At 37.9% G+C, this 12,573-nt stretch overlaps 1 protein-coding gene across 1 annotated transcript in view; it reads left to right on the forward strand.

Annotated features, from left to right (window-relative positions):
* COL4A2 (collagen type IV alpha 2 chain) overlaps nt 1-12,573 on the forward strand; it is a 180,346-nt gene that overhangs the window by 1,524 nt on the left and 166,249 nt on the right. The gene's annotated exons all lie outside the window — the stretch shown is intronic.

Raw genomic sequence — 12,573 nt, forward strand, 5'->3', positions numbered from 1 at the left:
CACAAAGTGCCTTATCAAGGTATCTATCTAGTAATTGGGTGACTTGAAGTGCTTTAGAGAAAATAATCCAGTGGCCTCCAAGTACTGTAGCTTCCATTTCTTTCTTTGGACTTTTCTCCTGCCCCACTCTCATGGGACAGACACATTTTTTAACAAGTAAAAATTATGAGTGCTGATCATTTTGAAGTCCTTCTGAGTACTCCACCTCTTTCAGATAGGGAGAAACGGGACAAAGACCATTGCTGGTGCTTGTTAAGGAGAGACTGTGGCATAAGATCAACCAAGGAAAAGTTCATGAAAACAAACAAGCTGTAGAGGGCATAAAAAATGGCCTTGAAGGATAGAAACAAGAGCTGCTGCCAAGGCAAAGATCAAACAAGGGGACATGATCTCATCCTACAAAACTAGTTTCAGAAACATGTCACATAAGCCCCTCGAACGATTACACAAATATTGAGGGAGGGAGGAGGGAAGCATATGTCTCAATGTAAGTAGTTTTAGATCTCTAATCCATTGTTTTTTTAGTCTGGTCTGCCTTATAAGAGCTGTGGTGGTACAGTGGTTATAATGCAGTACTGCAGGCTACTTCTGCTGACTGACTGGTGCCAGCAATTTGGAAGTGTGAATCTCACCAGGCTCATGGTTGATGCATGAGGTCAGTAAAATGAGGACCTAGATTGTTGAGGGCAATATGCTGACTCTGTAAACTGCTTAGAGAGGGCTGCAAAGCACTGTGAAGCAGTATATAAGTCTAAGTGCTATTGCTATCATAGAGCTGGCTGAAGCAGATAAACAAAATGAGAGTACTTTAGCTTAGGAGGCAGCTGCCTGGAATCATTGTGCATGAATGAGTACCCATTTGGGGAGGGGAGGAACCTATGATAGGCATGCACATTGATGGAGTATTGAATTTATATTCTGAGACCTTGCAATAAGAGCATATGGAAAATAATCCTGAATTTGTTTGGGGGCCTAAGCTCTATTTTAGCCGTTGGCCATATTCCTGTTTTTTAAATGTCATCTGTTCTTTCTAAAAAATAGGCTTTTGTTTGAGAAAGGTATTGGGGATTCTAGCGTGTGGTTTTTGTTTGAAACTTTTGAAGTTTTGGGGGAAGTTACTGACTTGGCTTTGATTTGATTTGATTTGATTTGTCTTGTATGCCGCCCACTCCCGAAGGACTCCGGGCGGCTCACAATAGACAAGGGAAATGGGGAAAACTAGACAAAGACAACACTTTAAAAACAAAACCGCAACATTCACAATTTCCGTGGAGCTGGATATTTCACAGCCCCCCCCCCCAGCCAGCTGGAGCAGCCAGGACTTGGTGGCTTTGCGGAAGGCCGGGAGGGTAGTAAGGGTCCGGATCTCGACAGGGAAATCATTCCAGAGGGCTGGAGCTGCAACAGAGAAGGCTCTCCCCCGGGGGGTCGCAAGCCGTCATTGGCTGGCAGATGGAATCCGGAGGAGACCTAACCTGTGAGATCTAATCGGTCTGAGGGAGGTAATTGGCAGGAGGCGGTCTCTCAGGTACCCAGGTCCGATGCCATGTAGGGCTTTATAGGTAGCGACCAGCACCTTGAAGCGGATTCGGAGACTAATGGGTAGCCAGTGCAGCTCGCGGAGGATAGGTATGACGTGGGTGTACCTGGGTGCACCCACAATCGCTCGCGCGACTGCGTTCTGGACTAACTGGAGTATTCAAGAGTGAACTGGGCGGCCATGTAAATTTTCTTAAATAAATAAATAAATTCATGAGCCAAGTGCTTCTTAATTTTCCTATCTGCTCATTTTAACCACATTATGAATGGAGTGAAATGCGTGCATTAGCCTTGACAATGAATCTTTATATGAATGCTCAGAAGTTGGTTTTGCTGGCCCTGCATGTTCTTCCCATTCTCTGCCAAGCCAGTATAAAATGTAAAGGGAGTTTCTCTGTAATAGTTGCACATGGAACTGGAAAACCTGAGTAAACAGCCATACACCATCCTTTCCTATATACCCACTATAGCAGAGCTAGGATGTAGGATGAATTAAAATTGCAAGTTTTTGTACGCTCATACGCATGCGCACACACGAAAGATTTTTAAACACTGAACTCAAATAGTATTTGAGCTGCATCTTAGAAAGCCTATACATTTCACTATTATTATTATTACTTTTTCCTGCCTTTTTTTTTACTATACATGGCAAACATACCCAATGTTGCTGCCTCCTCCCACAACTACAACTCTGTGTAAGAGAGAAACTAAAGTCACCAGCCAGCTTTCATGCCTAAGAGATGTAGAACTCACAATTTCCTAGTTTCTAGGCCAGCACATTCACCACTATACCAAACTGGCTCTTTTTCAAATAAGTAATATAGCATTAAAAGAATTTCAGAAACAATTGGGAGACTTGACTAAATATGAAAATCTTAACAAAATCTTAGTTGTTTTAGCAACAGGCTGTCAGTGGCAAAATGAACAGGGGGCAATGAGCAGACCATACAAATTACGGAAAGGTAGTTGGAAGAAGGACCATAGATCTTCTATCATGGGTCTGTCCTGAAGAAAGCAAATGTGAATGTGAAGTCAACCAAGGGAGAAAGTAATCCCTGTATCTTGCTTACTTGTCTGGATAAGAAGAAAAAGATCTCTTCCCAACCAAACTAGGGAAGGAAAGTATTTTGAAAGTGCTAGTCTGATGGAGCATCACAACCCAAAACCGTTTCTGTGCCTAGAAGAAAGCTAGAAGAAAAGGGGGTGAGATGTAGCCCTCTTCTTTGATCCTGATGAAAGTGCCCCACATTGCTATTACATCGTATATGTAATAATATGGGCTGCTAATCAGGTGTAGCTGGTGTTTATAATGGAATTGATAAAGATTGATGCTGCATGCACCAAAACATGTTCTCCAAAAACTGAAATAGATAATTAAAAGACACACAAGGAGATGGAGTATGGTTTTCTTCTGCTGCAAAATGTATCTCTTTTTTTGATTATCATAAAGATACTAAGTTGAAGTATTGCAAACATTAAAAAGTGACTTTAATATTCTTCATTTCATGGAATTGAAAATATTATTATTATGTAGGATACAAATTATAATTATTATTATATTATTATGTAGATATTAGTTGGATAAGTAACAGAATCATAGGGTTAAAGGGACCTCGAAGGTCTTCTAGTCCAATCCCCTGTCCAGTGTAGGAACTAAATAATAGTTATTTAGTAATCATATTTTAAAATGTATAAATATCTCTCTTTTTGGAATATCAGAACATGGCTCCCATCAGCCTGATGAAATAAGGGTCCAAAGAAAGGTTGCACAATCTAGTTTGCAAGATTTAGTTTCTTCAGCAAAGGGCATTTCAAATTACTTACACAGCATATCAACAAAATAACTATTTTGATTTTGGCAACAGCAGTGATGGAGCAGTGTCTTTTCATGAAAGAGAGATGGGTTGTATATGGTATTGAATTAGTTTAGGGTGTATGTTTTTGAAAAGTAGTAGCTGAATGAATGCTACTAAGATTGAAACAGTCCATATAAGAGGCCAGAAATTACTATATTTGTACACAAACTGCAAGATAATGATCTCAGAATGACTAATAGTTAAAATGGGAATTTGAAGGAGAGAGAGAACACAAATGAGGAGCAGAAGAATTGAAATTACACAGTGAATGCTGAAAAGGATTTTACTAGACTTTTGGCATATAAACCATAAAGTAGAAAAAAAGGTAGCTATCTAGGGTGAAAAAAACAACAACAAAAGATCCAAATGTTGAGACACTGGATTTGTGTTAAACAGATGGAAATGCAAGAGGAAAGTATCTCTTTTTATTTTGGCATCTGTATTTGAGTTGCCATCTTCCTAAGAGGTTTACCTATTGCCATTGTTAGATTTTTCTTGGGTAAGATATTGGATATTGGCTAGTCTTCCACAACTCCTGATGGGTTGGCACCACTTGTCTCAAAATTCCTAGCATTTGTGGTAGTTGTGATGCCAATATAGTTGAAGAAAGCTAGCCGGAGGAAAGTTGATGTAACTGCAGCATTGGTTCCAGTTTTGTTGTGTTCAGCTATTTCTTATTAATATTGCAATACCTTAAGTTTATTTTTGCTTTGCTGCTGTGTAATATTTATCCTCTTCTTAATTTAAATACCTATAGATACATATTTTGAAAGATGGCTAATAAAGTCAATACATAAACCAGAGACATCTATAATTCTATCACAAGCCTATCATCTTGAAAGTGAAAACTCTGGTTCTCCTATGTAAACTTTGACTATCATTTCAATTTGCATTCCTGCGTTGAATCTTGGGGGGGGGGGGAGTCTAAATATGTGCACAGCATGTTTTATGTAGAGTTTCCTTCTATTTCTAGAACTAAGTCATATTCAGAGCTGTTCTTCTATTATTTGGACTTGTTTCCCTTACCAGTAGTGTCATTTACTGAGTCACCTCATCTCTGCATACCCTCCTTTCCAATGCTGGATCATCTTGATTTATTTTCTTTCTTTTAAATCTTAAATCCACAAGTCCATCAAGGAGGCTGTTGCTGCTATGTGCACCTACTTAAGGATGCATAATTACAAAGCGATCCTGCACCTGAAATGCAGCCACTTTACTGCATCTATTGGGGGGGGGGCATATAGTCTGTAGGGAAGGTGAGCACAGTTTATCTGCGACAGAATTTGTATGTTTTTATATAGTCTTTTTTTTCCCCTAGGGAAGCAGGGAATAATCTTAAATGCTACACTCTGTTCAACTGAGACTCTAAGACTGTTAGTGTGGATCTTTAAATATTGGATTTGTTTTATTTAATAAGCACCATAGTATGCATTTTTCATTTTTGTGCATATTGCCTTGTGTTGCTTCTACAATTAGCTGTCTTATAAATTGATAAACTAAATAAAATGCCCCTCTCATATTTCAGACTAGTATTTTGCAGCTTAAGTTGACCTTAGTAGTTATTTTATCTCATCTTCAAGATGATTAACAATTTGTTATTACACACACACACATACACACACATACACAAACACATTGAATTTCATATATAATGAAGACATTAGATAGCACATTTACAGAGAAGACATAAATAAAAAGCACATAAAATAGTACTTCAGAAATGAAACAGTACCACTAATTTTAAATTAGTATTTAATGTAGAAATCAAAAATGTTACAGAGCATTCAAGACAAAATCCTGATATTAATCTATAATCAGCTAGCAGAAGTTCTGTTACCTTATCTTACACATTAATAAAGACAGGACCTATTACTTTTTCCCCAACTCAGTCATCTATTTGACCTGTCATAGTAAAAACTGAAAAACAAATTATTTTGAAAAGAAATTACTACCACAGGAGCAATTACTTTAAATTTTGTCTTTAGTTTTTCTGTGTTTTTTTCTGTGAAAGTTTAAGAATGTATTTCTGATGGGCTGTACAGAATTTAATAGCCTGTTCATTCAAAATCAAAGTTCACTTCAGAATAAGATTTTACATATAGAAATTTGAATATTGTATTCTTTGCTTTCTTGATTTTATTTTAATAAGAAGGGAATGGTACTAAAATGGTTCTATAGAAATTAGGCTGAGATGTTGAGATTTGTGCCTGGGTTACCTGTAAAGCATCAATTTACCTATTTCAGAATTCAGTGGGACTTATTTGTATCAGGTATCTATACAATTGCATTGTGAATAATATTATATAACTGTTAATTAGTAATATGAATTTTGTTTGTAAATACCTATAGAATTATGATTTTTATGAATATGAGAGCAAGGATATGCCTTTATCTATCCAAGAGTTCAAACAATTGGTTTATGAAGCTAGATTTGGGGTGAACCCCAATGCAGTCAACTTACCATTTCTTGAGAGTATGTTCTCACATCAGAATCCATATTTAAAGGCCATCCCACTGCTGAACTAGTCTGAAACCAGACTAGCTTCAGACTGGTTCAGCTACTTATGGTAGGCAAGGTCAAGAGACTTTATGAATGCTCATGATTATTATAATTTATAAAAACAGAATCTTGAAAGCCCATCAGAGTTTTGTTCTGCAACATGTTATGCCAAACAAAATCAGGCCGTTCCTTCCTCAGTCCCCAGGTGAGGCTTAGATTGCACCTAAGGGGAAAATTGTGTTTTCCATCAGAAAATGGAAGAAAACCTTTAATGCACACTTTCTGTTCTGTTGGAGGCTTCATGACCTTTTAAGCTCCAGCTATAGGACTGTGCTCCCATAATCATTTCTATTTTGGCTGCCAAAGAAAAAAAAAATTCCTGCCCAGCAACCAAAGTGTTCTGTTTTATTTTGTCAGGGGTATATTTTCTTCTCAGATGATCTATATGTTCTCAATTCCAATTTGTACACAACCCACACCCTTATACACATACATTTAAAGAGGTTGTTGCACATTGGCAGCTTTGCTTTGACATCACCACCTGTTGTTCTCTTTCTCCTTGACTCTTTTTCCTGGTCAGCTGAAAATATTATGCTCAACATGGACTCTTGAGAAGTTTAAATAAACTACTCTTCCAGCTATTTGCCATTTCTGATGTGATTGTGTCCTGTTATTCTTTTGTGAAGAAATAGCCAAGTTATTTCAATGAAAAGAATAATGAGACATTATTGACAAAATCTGCCTTACCAAATGATGAGCAACTAAAGTATGAATTGGAAAAGATCTTCAGATGAGAGTATTTGTCTATGCCTACAATGATCAGAATCATGCAAGGAATAATTTCGTTGGGATGCTCTGTGTAAGAAAAAGCTAGACTCTGAAAAATCAGGCTAGAAAAAAGTATTGACACTTTTGAACTTTGGTGTTGTAGAAGATCCCTGAAAATACCATAGAGTACCCCCCCCCCAAAAAAAAAACCCAGATAAATGGTTCATTGAAACAAATCAACCCAGAGTTCTCACAAATGACCAGGCTCAAATTATTATACTTCAGATACATTAGGCAAAGACATAGCTTTCTGGAAAAGGCTGTAACGCTAGAAATGGTGGAAGGAAAGTGAAAAAGGACAACCCATACAAGGTGGATAGCAATAACAACAGCACTTAGACTTATTCACAGTGCTTTACATAATTTCTAAGCAGTTTAAAGAGTCAGCCTATTGTCCCCAACATTCTAGGTCCTCATTTTATCGATCTCAGAAGGGTGGAAGGCTGAGTCAACCAGGCCAGCAGTCGGCAGAATATGAAATACTTCTGTGCCACCAAAGCTCTTTAGATGGACTCCATTACAGTGGCAATGGGTATAAGATCTGAAGGACCAGGTTGGACACAAATCATCCTGGAGAAAATCGATCTATGTGGTCAATAAGAATTAACACAGACATGATGGCACACAATCAATGAAATGTTGTGGTCAGGTTATTTGGTTTTTATGGTATGGCCTATTTTTAGTAATTAGATAGCTGACTGTTAATAAGTATAGGCTTGCTATCCAGGATTGTGACTGTATCTTTTAATTGCTTTTAGCTGACAAAAGTCATGGCCTGTTGTTCCCCTTTCTGCTTCTGTCTCCTGTGTCTGGATCTTCTGTAACAGGGTAGCCCAATTAATCTGATTCTCATATTAGATGAATCTATAAAAATTCAGTTTCACTTCAAATAAATTAACTGAGAAGTTGGCTACTATCTTTTTATGATTACTTCCATAAGTTTAAGGGTCGGGGAAGAAACAATAAAGAAAATGGAATAAGTGGAGAGAAGTTCAGGATTTTCAGAATGCTTCCACAATTGTTCCCATATTCAAAACACATTAGATTAATACACTAATCTTAAACATTGGAGAAATGAATAAATAAATTAATAAGTACACGGTGAAACTAAACCAAGTATTTTTGCATCCAAGTCAAGGGTGGTAATCACTCCCCTACCAGTTTGCAAATGTGAGCACGCATGCTCCGCCTTCTGCACATGTGCTCCACCTTCCACGTATGCACTTTGCCTAAAAAAGGGCCTAAATGGGATGCCGTAGAGCCAGAGCGGCCCAGTTTGGTAGAATACCACCACTGATCCAAGTGTGACAGAAGGGAGGAGGTGTGTAGAAAAAGAAAAGCAGAGAAAAATGTGGCCTTGCAATTATGGCAAGGAACTGATAAGGTCTGTTGTTGCCGTTAACTCCTTGAAGGACTCTTGCTTGGACTTTTTGGTGGGTGAATGCAATAAATTGACAAGAGGTAAATAAAGAGGGGGTTTTCCTGACAAGGAGTCTGTTTCTTGCTTCTGCTAAGGCTGGGTCATAACACTAAGAAAAAAACCCACCATTCATCTATACCCCAAGACATCAGAGATAAATCAACAGAGTTAATCAAAGATCTTGAACCAGAGTTTCCCAAATTGTGAGATATTCTGGGACGTGCAGACAGAGTTCAGGGGAGGTGTGAAGAACCTTTTAGGCCAAATTATCACAATAAATCCACCATTCCCAAAGTTTGATTGTGCTGCTTTTATTGTCCATTTGTGCTCATTTTGGTATTTTAAGATTGCATTTAATGTAGGTTTGATGGCAACATATTTAGAAACCCCTGCCCTAAACAGATGTGGAAAACCTAGAAGGCTTTGGGTCATTCTGTAACCAAGCAGGCATAGCAAAATATCTGTATTGAGAATCATCTTTGTTGGATCTCTCTTTAGCAAATGTGACAAATGCATCACCTTCAAGGGCTCATTCATTTCTTTGAGCTTGATACCTGTGTATGAAAAAACCAGCACTATCAGATTCCCAGTAACTATGCCTGGTCTTAATTATTGGCTGTATCTTGTTTTGAGGTTTTTGTTGAGTTTTTTTCCCTTTTTGCTTTGTTTACAGCCATTAGTCCTAGTTAGCTGTTGTTGCTTTGCTGCTCTTCCATCCTTGTCCCTGCCCCCAACTGAGAGAGCAAAAACATGCAGACTAAAGAGAATAGCTGAAATCTTCCATTGTTATCTCTGTACCATCATAAAATCAGCAGCTTCTCTCTGCACTTGGTTCCAAGATCTTCTGCATCCCCTCCTCACATTGCAATTGCTGAACTTCTATTTCTAACTATCTTCTACTGAGCCACTATCTTCTAAATGACAGGAATGAATGAGAATTGCTATACTTGTATTCCATCAAGACACAAGTAGCTATATTCTGACACACTTTTCCAAATTATCAGATTAAAGGATATTAGGAAGAGAATTTCTTCTGGAAACACTTTCATTCCAGTCCCGTTGATGGATGGATATGGTGGATAAAGCTCTAAGAGTTAAAACTGAAGAAAAATAATATCTCCCTAGGGAAGTGTGACTGTCCTACCAAGTCAGATAGGGTGGGCATGCGCCAGGTCCCTTCTCTTAAATGTTGTGGAACCTTAGAGATTAGTCTTTTCTGTGCTTCCCTAACCATCTGGATTAGCCTCCCTGCCCACCCCACCCCAAGATTTGAAGGGTTCACAGCTGCAGAGAGCTGTGAAGACTGGGCTCTTCAACCAGGGATAAGACTAGGCTGGAAGTGACTCCAGCAAATGTAAACATAGTTAGTGGGAGATTGTGGCATATATGATGTTGTGGGGTTTTGTGGGTTTATATTTATTCTGGTTTTATGGATCGTTGTTACACCACCCACCCAGGATCATCATATGTAAGATAGACAGCTATGTAAGTTTTCCAAATAAATAGAAAATAAAAACAATGTTTAGATGTGGAACAAACTTTTGAAGCTTCCAGGGCAACCATTGGACAATCATACTTTATCTTGTGTTACTGGCCAATCTTCTTGGTTCTTTTCTCATCTTGGATTTTAGAAGCAATAGATATTTTAGCTCCCTTTCTCCCGCCCCCTTTGTGTGTGTGTGTAAAAAGAAGGGGAGAGAGAAAGAATAATGTTGGGCAATACTAATTATTTGCACTTGGGAATGGAGAACAGGATATAGAAGCATGGATAATAATTTCCAGACGTGTGAAATGAGGGATTGGCAACAAGGGAATAACAATAAAGGGACTTGGAAATAAAAATAAAATTCTGCCTTGTTTTTCTTTTAATGCAGTTTAAAAGCTTTTTCATATAGGCGGAGGGTATTGTACTTTAAGTAATTATAGATGAGGTGCTGGATTTAAGAAGAGCTCTTGGTGTTTTGGTCTCTGCCTATTGTCTTTTTATGCTTGATGTTCCTGCTGTTGAAGACAAAGGTACAGGCTTCATAATCCTCTTCAGAAAAGCAGGTTTAAAAAAAGGCAGGGAATAACCAAAACATCTTTGTTTTCTGCCTGCAGGCTCTGCATGCTGCTCAGTAGACTCTTTACTACCTTTCCAACCTCACAGCTGCCTTTTAATTAACAGTGGCATTTGATATCTTTAAAAAAAAACCCAACACTTGACTTCTGAGGATATAAATTCTGCTTTGAATCTTACTGTTTATAAGATTTATACACTTCTTTAAAATGTTTTGGAAGGCATTTACAATTATTTAAAAAGTTATGCAACTGTTAATTGGTGCAGTAAGTCAAGTTGCTACTCAATTTTTCCCTCTTTGGTTACTGCCAGATAGGCTAAGAGGATCTTCACATGCCAACTCTGTTTCACTTTGGAAATAGCACTGGACTTCTACAATCCTATAAAAGCAGCTGCAGGGAAATACAGAACTGCATGTTCCAGTTCTGGAATAGTCTGTGTTTCTTCTGGAATGTGCAGATCTAGGCTTCCTGGGTTGGTTTGGCATTCTCTCAAAATGGGTTTTCATGAACAGGACATGAGCCAATCTCAAAAGAGGACTCTTTCTGCTTCTTGTTTTCTGGAAATGAAATTTCAGCAATGATAAACCATTCCTTGAATTGTTGGGTTCACTTACTTCAAGAGAAGAAGGGAATGTTCTGGGAGCAGAATATTGTTTTTCACATTTTTATTTACATAATGTTTATTGAAACTTCCACACTTCTAGACACCTGTGCTTGGGAGTGGAGCTGATTTATGGTTCTCTTGCGCTGTAGTAAAAACTATAGTAAAACTACTATTAAAAAACTCCCAAATCCTCAGGGGCTTTGTGGAACCCTTTGACAGTTTGTTAGTCTGTTTTCCCCATTTTCAAGAACTCCTGTCTCACAATGTACTCTAAATGTCAGGATTTTGAAGGATAAAGATGGTTTAACATCTTTTCAGCACTTCTCCTACAGGAACCACTGGGATTATTATTATTATTATGGTTCGTTGCACAGTCAGATAGAAGTTGAGACAGGATTTGGCATTATTGAGTCCTTCCCAAGGACCTGAGATAGGAAGAAGTAGATGTTTGATAGTATTAGCGGTATTGTCACAGGATGTAAGCTGTTCCAATTAAAACTGCCTTTTGCAATTGATGAGGGTGATTTTGTTAATGCCAATTGTGTCCAAATGATGTTCCAGTTGTTTTGGGATTGCACCCAAAGCATCTTTCACTATTGATACTATTTTTGCTTTCTTTTGCCACAGTTGTTCTATTTCTGTTTGCAAGTCTTTGTATTTTGTTATTTTTTCTTTCTCTTCTATTCTGCACTGCCATATCCACTATCCAGACATTTGGTGTTTCTTATTAACAATTGTTAAGCCTGGGTGTTATGTGACAGGTGCCTATCTGTTTGATTTCTAAAGTCCCAGAGCAATTTAGCTTCATTTTCTATCACATTCTCTATTTTATGGACTTATCAGTTCTTGTTTTCAGGCAGATGTTATTTCTTGCAGATCTTCCAATGCCCCATTGTTGCTACTTTTTCATGCCATTGTTTGCAATCAGTCTGTGTGATCTTCTTGCAGCAGCTAACCAGCTGATCCATTATTATCATTATGGTCTGACATTATTCTCTGGTGCATAAGATCAGAAAGATACATACAACATGAAATATATGGATGAAAGGTGCAAGTTATTTATTTGCTGATTGTAGTTAGTTAGAGGCTGGCTGTTGAAGATCACTTAAATAGTCTGAGTCATCTGGTTGGATTCTTCAATCTGCTTGGAGAATTTCCATTCTCATCTGTCATTACTACTGTCAGTCCTTAACAGATCTATAGAAAATGGTGAAAAATGGTGATAGCTTTAGCAGTGGATTTTAGAGTTCCTAAATGCTCTATCTCTTCTTGTAAATCAGTTTCTTAATTTATTAGGGAAGTGAGAACAATGAAGGTTAGGGTGGCTCCTGGCATACAAGCAGAAAACTTCTCAGGAGAAATTATATCCAATAGGATTGAGGATGACCTAGAAGCCTACCTTATAGCAATGGGGACCGCTAGGAATGCTTCCATCTCTGCCATACTTTGTACCTGCAGATAATTGGTTAGTGTGGATTTTCTGTACCATATGGTACTTGCTTCAATCAGATGTGAGGAAGAATGATTCATTAACAGCATTTTTCATTGTTCTTTGACGATGAGGTCAATCAGTTTTGCCCTAACTTGGACCCCAATGTTGAAGAAGTTCAAAGGAATGTAATCTCAACAACTCTTATTTTAGATTACGTTTTTTTTTGTTTCATAGATCATATCATATGATATGATGCATATGAGAATGCAAACAGAATGTGTCTGAGATGACTTATTTGCCTTTTGCCTCTCCTGGCTGATTAGACTTAGTAAA

This window comes from Thamnophis sirtalis, unplaced genomic scaffold, assembly GCF_051295495.1.
Source record: "Thamnophis sirtalis isolate CommonGarterSnake01/CBP01778 unplaced genomic scaffold, rThaSir2_p1.2 scaffold_5, whole genome shotgun sequence".
NCBI classification, from domain to species: domain Eukaryota; kingdom Metazoa; phylum Chordata; class Lepidosauria; order Squamata; family Natricidae; genus Thamnophis; species Thamnophis sirtalis.